Source organism: Nuphar pumila, chromosome 5, assembly GCF_984573655.1.
Source record: "Nuphar pumila chromosome 5, dmNupPumi1.hap1.1, whole genome shotgun sequence".
In the NCBI taxonomy this organism is placed as follows: Eukaryota; Viridiplantae; Streptophyta; class Magnoliopsida; order Nymphaeales; family Nymphaeaceae; genus Nuphar; species Nuphar pumila.
Window position 1 is genome coordinate 58,455,623 of NC_143253.1, and position 6,925 is coordinate 58,462,547.

The window sequence follows — 6,925 nt, forward strand, 5'->3', positions numbered from 1 at the left end:
CTTTCTGTGTTTCACCGCGGGTGACTGCTTGTCACTTCCTTTAATTAGTATCACTGCATTGACTGAATAAAGAGGAAGCTTTTATTGCTTTCAAAAAGAAAAAAAAAAAAACAGAAAAATTTAATACAGAAACAGCAAGCCTGCTGCTTGGCTTTGCATCTAAAAATGACATAAAAAGAAACAAATATGACTGAAATGCTTTTAAATGTTTCAGCATCCAACCAACTGTGGCAAGAATCGGTGCTAGTCTTTTATTGCCATGGTCCACCTCAAATATGGTCCACTTATAAGCGCATTCCTATGGCTCACTCTTGATGTGATTAAGGAGATCATCTAAATTCTTTGAAGATTCACCACCGTCCATCACATTCTTCCTTGCCTTATCCTTCAACTCCATGACCCTCTTCCTTATTCCTTCATCATTTAACAGTTGCTCCAGCTTATTCTTGATTTCTTCTCTTCCAATTGTTCCATCCTCGAATCTTGACAACTGCAATCCCACATTCCACACCCCTACTATGTAACTCTGATTTAAATGTTGGTCAGAAAAGTAAGGCCAACATAACAAGGGGACACCATTGCTCAAGCCTTCCATCGTTGAGTTCCAACCGCAGTGAGTCAAGAAGCAAGCTACAGAAGGATGAGAGAGCACTTCTTGTTGTGGGGCCCACTCGACAATCCGCCCGCTATCGGCCACACGATCCGTGAACCCGACCGGGTATGCTGCCACTGATCGGTCCATGAGGCCCGGCCTGGAAACCCATAGGAACGGCTTGCCGGTGAGCTCGAGCCCATGTGCTAGCTCATGAATTTGGTGCTGGTTCAAGAGGGCGACACTACCAAATGAGACATATATGACCGTGCGAGCCGGTTGCCGATCGAGCCAGTCGAGACAACTCCAGTCCTCTGTCCATAATGAAGATCGCTGGTGCCCGAGTTGGTTGCCTGAGAGCAGGGGGCCAATTGGGATGGTGTTCTCCAAGAGTTCGAGAGCCGGGGACTCGAGCTCGGGAAAGGAGTTGCATAGGATGCGATCCCCCTTGACTGTTTCGAGACACATCGACATATAATGGAAAAACTTCTCTTGTTGATCTACATCTCCAATATGCAGCCAAGGAAAGGAAGCTGCAGGGTCCATGGCCTGCATTTTATTGGAGAACCGGATCGGTTTGTCATCTCTTAGAAAACCTGTCACGGTCAAATTTATGTTAAAAATGGAAAAAGCTTTTGAGGAGGTTTTTAAGTGTAGGTCAAATTCCCACCACCCACAAATAATTTTGATCAATTGCATTTCCTAGTTACCGTAGCATATACAAATTAAAGTCGATGTTTTTTTTAATGTTTATTAAGATGATTCATGACTTGACACTCCAGTTAGCAGACCTCGTAGTGACAAACGCTCAAAACCTCAGCAAAGTCCCTATGAGAAATTGAAACTTATCATATTTCTAGTTTTTTTTTTTTTTTTTTTTTGGGGGGGGGGGGGGGGGGTGGGGGGAAATAATGGTAAAATAAATTAACTAAAAAAATAAAAATATGCTTACAAGATGAAATAAAAGTGAAAATTATAAAAAAATAAAAGCGTCCCTTTTTCAAGAAAAATAGCTGGTAAAAAATGTAAATATCATGATAAAATCTATGATATTTACCTTCTATAAAAATTGGGGTACTTTGAAAATATTGGATATTTTATCATTTAAAACGGTGAAATAAAATGTTGGCAATTTTTTTTTTTCAAAATATCACCAATATTTGTCCCACTAGAGGGGACCTCATGTTTTGATTTGAATTGGCTTGAAATTATGTTCGGATTCAACAATGCCCACCATAAGACCATGAGAGTTCCGCCTTGGTGGATAATATGGTGACTGCGATTTGACACCTAACATGTGACACTTATGGTTTGAACCCCACTGAAAGCATCCGTAACCGTGGGGTCAAAGCTGGGTCTAGGCATGCCCAGGGGACATCAAGGGTTTTACGCACCAAAGGCTTGCCCTTGTGTGGTTAGTATGACTTTTTTTTTTATTTTAATCAAAGGGAAAAACCCTTCATCACGGACCGCACCTTGGCTGGCCTCCTGTTGGTAAAACTCTTAAGGTCTTCCTTGCCCACCGGAGTACACCCAGCTTCGACCTTGTGGCAAGGGATGTCACCCTTGGGTTTACATCCCATCAACTTGGTGACATTCACAAGTCACCCCTACCAGATGAGCCGTGCCCTTGTGGGCTTGGTCAGTGAGACTTGAGAAAGGGATATGACTTAAGTTAATCCCTTACATGACACAGCTAATCACATGACTGCATTTTTAGTGGGGTCTGCAGTCTGTTGTTCTGGGGCCCAATGAATACAGTCATTGATTGGCTGTCACATAAAGGATGCACTTAAACGGTACCTGGATCTCAACTCCGTGGGTGCAAGGGGTGGTTTTCCTTCGGCCTCACAAAAAAAATAAAAACAGTACTCACTATATATGTGATACGTTCTCATCTTGGAACCTTATCTAAATTCCTCAAGATTCAGACTCTTATCCAAAAAGCTCAACCAAGCCGCTCCAAGATCCAAAGCTGCCCAATTAGAATCAATTTCATGAAGCTGACCCAAGTGGATCAGATCCCCCAAGCCAAGATTCAGTCGCTCAGGCTCAATCCAAAATTTGTGACTCTCCTTTAGGGCTCTCAACCTTCTTGAATGTGGCTTAGATGACTGTGTGATGGTGGTTAAGAAGGCCCTTAGGTATTACATAAGTTAGAAAGTGGTTTTATCCAGTTTAGAATTAGCCTATCTTTGGTTCATCTAGTTTTAGGCTTTTACTTGAATTAGCTTAGGCTTCTCTTTTTTGGAAAAATTAGCTCTCAGGTGTTTACTCTTTTTAGATTCATCTTTTTTATGTTTCTTGAGATTATGAAGCGGTGTAAATGCCTCTTAGAGGCCTATATAAATACTCTTGTATTTTCCTTTGATGTCTAAGCAAGAAATGAAATAGTTGTTTGCCTCTCACAATCTTTTTGTAGAAGTTGACTCCCTCAAGAAACGTCTCTCTTAATCTCTCTCACTTAACCCTTGGCCCTTAGGCCTTTTTCTCTAACGAGCTCCGCTTAGCTCGTGCCTCTCTCTCTACCCTTTGCAAGTCCCATCTTTTAGACTCGTTCACCCTATCTCAGTGCTCTTCCTGTGCGTTAAGGTGGTTCAGACCTTGCATGAGTAAGAATCTCCACAAGTACAAGGTAGTCTGTACCTTATGTTCATGGACAACATCAAATCATTGGCACCCTCGGTGTTTCAAGCCATCCCCAACATCAACCATGCACACTAGACCTTTCCAACACTATAGCAGACCCCTACTAAGCCTCAGCCCAACCTAGCAAGTCGAGCTGACCCACTTGCCTTGCCTTGCCTTACCAAACCGTACAACCCGAACTATGTTCGAAATTGAATTATGTTGTAACTACAGAATTTTGACATGACTTTCGAAGACTATTTCTTCCTAACCCTACTTAGTTTTTAAATTTTAAGTGTAGGTGCTCCTAGGTGTCGGCCAACTGACTAAATTTTAGCCTTAGACTCTTTCTTAACTTATGCACGGAACTTGGTCAAACCTGAAACCCAGTTCGGGTCAGATTTCATGTGGCCTGATCACAAGCTCATAAATTTTCAACCGTGTAGAGTCTGACCCTATAATTTTTTGCAGTGTCTTTTCTCACGTCCTTAAACTATCATCCACATTTTATCTATTTATGTTCAACCAATTAAGAGAAATCACATTTTTTCTAAAGTCTATCAAAATATTATATAACCTGTTTTTTTAACTTGAAACTGTTATTAACCTACCCAACCTAACCCAGGTTCGAACCCAGTTTCACTCCGAGCCCACTTGAAACACATCAATATGTAAGGCTAACTGGACACTTGATCTTATCTAAAAGCCCTCTCTAGGAAAGAATAATAGAGAGAACAGATAATGTGGAAACACATGGAATATGTGGTAAGCGGGGTCATGTGTTCAGCTGAAGGTCCAGGATCGATTCAGCTGGTGCATGGGGGCTGCCAATGCTTTATAGTGGTTGGGCAATTTAAGGCTGGGTGGTCGTGTCCTCAACTCGGAGTTTTACCATGCAGGAGGCAAGCTCATTAAGTGACCCAATTCTGGGTGATGGTTTTACTTCATCAGACAAAAAAAAGGAATAGTAGGCATATATAGTGTGACCACCAATTGGCTCAAAAACCATCAAGGTTAAACAAAAATTTGAGGAGCTGATCACAAGAACAGATCCAGCCCAATGAGTGGATGTCACACATCAGTGTTCTTTAAACTTTAATTCTTGCCCAGCATGAGGATCTGCTACTGTTGTGTTAAGTTGACTTACCATTTGAATCTATGACTCCTCCTTTCAATAGCATGGGGATGCTGAAGATGGTCAACCAGCAAACAGCTGATGCCGTCCAGAGAGCTACCCTGCGGATGTTCAGCTTCTTGGCCACATTGAGAGCCCATGGAATACCGACATCAGCAATCACACACGTGATCTTGTGATGTTTCTTGTTGATGTTGAGTATGAGCTGCTCCAGGTGCCCTGGCATCTCTTTCAGGATAACATTGCAAAATGTGCCGATCAAATTCCGGTCGTCCCCACTAGGCCAGCCATCAGGGATGGCTGCCAACCGTATTTTTCCATTGTAGTTCCCACAGAGGTTCTCAGGTTGTGCTGCCATTAGGCATTCATGGACGTACTCGGTGTTGACGAACGTAACAATGAAGCCGCGATCAGCTAGGCCATAAGAGAGCTCCATGAAGGGCATGATATGGCCTTGAGAAGGGAAGGGGATGACCAGAGCATGTGGGATACTCATGGTGGATCGTCTGAAAACTGAATCCCAGGGTATGCTATTAGCTATTTTTGTTGTGATAATAGTCTGACACTATATATATATATATATATATATATACACACGCCTGTTGTTGAGTGCAGATCAGGCTATATTGTATATAACCACCATCCAAGGTTTAATTATATTCCATTCCCACTGCACATCTCACTTGCGAAGCATTGGAGTGCGGCCTAGGCACAACTCCCATCAAGTGAGATACAACATATTTAGTTGATGGTTGGTACTATTGTAGTGCATAGTAAGCCCAATCGGCATTTTAATATGTTTTGTCAACGCTCTATTTATTGAACAGTTGTCAGGTTACAAGCTTTTTTTCAAATAGAGAAATGCTATACGGAGAGAGGGTGGTGTATGTTCGCCCCCGATGATTCGAATCCCACGTCTATGTTCGGGGCTTTGAATGAGCACCACGTATACAAGCACATGGGGCTCGTATTCCCGTGTATGTTGACATAACTTTGCATCGGACTCTGGTGTTGTTGCAAAGACTTAAGTACCCTTTCTTGCTATTCTTCTCATAAAGTGATGGTTTGAGAAAATGACAAAAATGCCCTTCATTCAAAAAAGAAAAAACAAACAGTTCAAAAAAAGGACAAACATGTCCGCCATCCAGAAAGTCGAGGATGATGTTGACTCTTCAAAGTCTTTTTCTTTTTCTGTTCAAAAAAATGACAAACATGTCTTCTTCTTCTTTCTCCGTAAAACACTGTAAAACCCTCTCTCTCTCTAGAGAAGAAATCAAGGGAAACAAAGAGTTCTTCCTGGAGAAGGCCATGAACATCAACCCTCTCACTCTCTCTCTCTTCTCTCTCTACTTCTGTGCACATCCAACAGACGATCCTACATTGCTCCATCGTCATCTTCTTCTTCCTTCTTCGTAAAACACTGTAAAACCCTCTCTCTCTCTCTAGAGAAGAAATCAAGGGAGGTAAAGGGTTCCTCCTGGAGAAGGCCATGAACACCAACCCTCTCACTCTCTCTCCCTTCTATCTCTACTTATGTGCCTGATTTAGAGTTTTTGCCCTTACAGGAGGGGGGTCCGGGGGTTCATCCCAGCGTGGGTAGCATCATTCAACTAAATGAGTTGTAGATCCTGATTCAGAGGTTTTACCCTTATAGGAGAGGGGTCTGGGGGCTCCTCCCAACGTGGGTAGCATCATTCAACTTGAAGAGTTGTGGAGTCTGATTCAAAGTTTTTACCCATTCATATTTTAAGGCATTAGATCTCATGTTTGAACATCCACGCATGTGCAGTTTGCTTTCATCATGTTCAGTTGCTTTCTAGATTATACTTTGAATTCTTGTGCATTTTAGATCTATCGATTTGTATGTAACCAGAGATCATTTTAATTTGAAATTTTTACTGCAACTTCATGCATATGTCTTCATGCTCTCCACCAAAAATCAGATCATTCTGAGTTTGTTTGACCCACTTTAAAAATCGAGATTCAAAACCTGTTATTTTGCACCGTCAGGATTTTAGCAGAATCAGGACCAACTTGCGGAAGTAATTTCTCCCTAACCAGAGATGATCTTTCTGATCCGTAAAAAGGGTTGTTTTTTAAATTGAATCTAGTTTGTTCATACAAAATTTCAGCGATTTATATGGTGTTTTCGTACCAGTTTCAGGTCAAAAACCATAACCCTGTCACCCTGTGTCATTTTAACAGCTCAGATTTTGATCCATTTTGTTTGAATTTTATTTTCCTAATGGAAGATCATTTTTCAATTCTGTAAAACGGGTACTCTTCGTTTCTGTGTCTAGTTCATCCCTGTAAATTTTCAGAATTTTTCATGGTCAATTACTATTTTATTTTGATTAAATACCAGAACCTTGTATCCAGATTTTATAAATGTTCTGATTTTGACCCCCATATCATGACTGTTGTAGCACTTCTTCAACAAATCGTTATTTGATTGACAATATTCTTCGGCAAATTATTGTTATGATTTTTTTGAGTCTCTAATGAGTCTCTACTATGATTTGTAGTATTTTTGGGTCTCCAACGAGCCTCACAATGATTTATAGTGTTGT

The 6,925-nt window shown here is 41.3% G+C and overlaps 1 pseudogene; it reads right to left on the bottom strand.

Annotated features, from left to right (window-relative positions):
• Positions 1–298: 298 nt before the first annotated feature.
• Positions 299–4,851, bottom strand: LOC149837658 (UDP-glycosyltransferase 83A1 pseudogene; annotated as a pseudogene).
• Between the last annotated feature and the right edge of the window lie 2,074 nt (positions 4,852–6,925).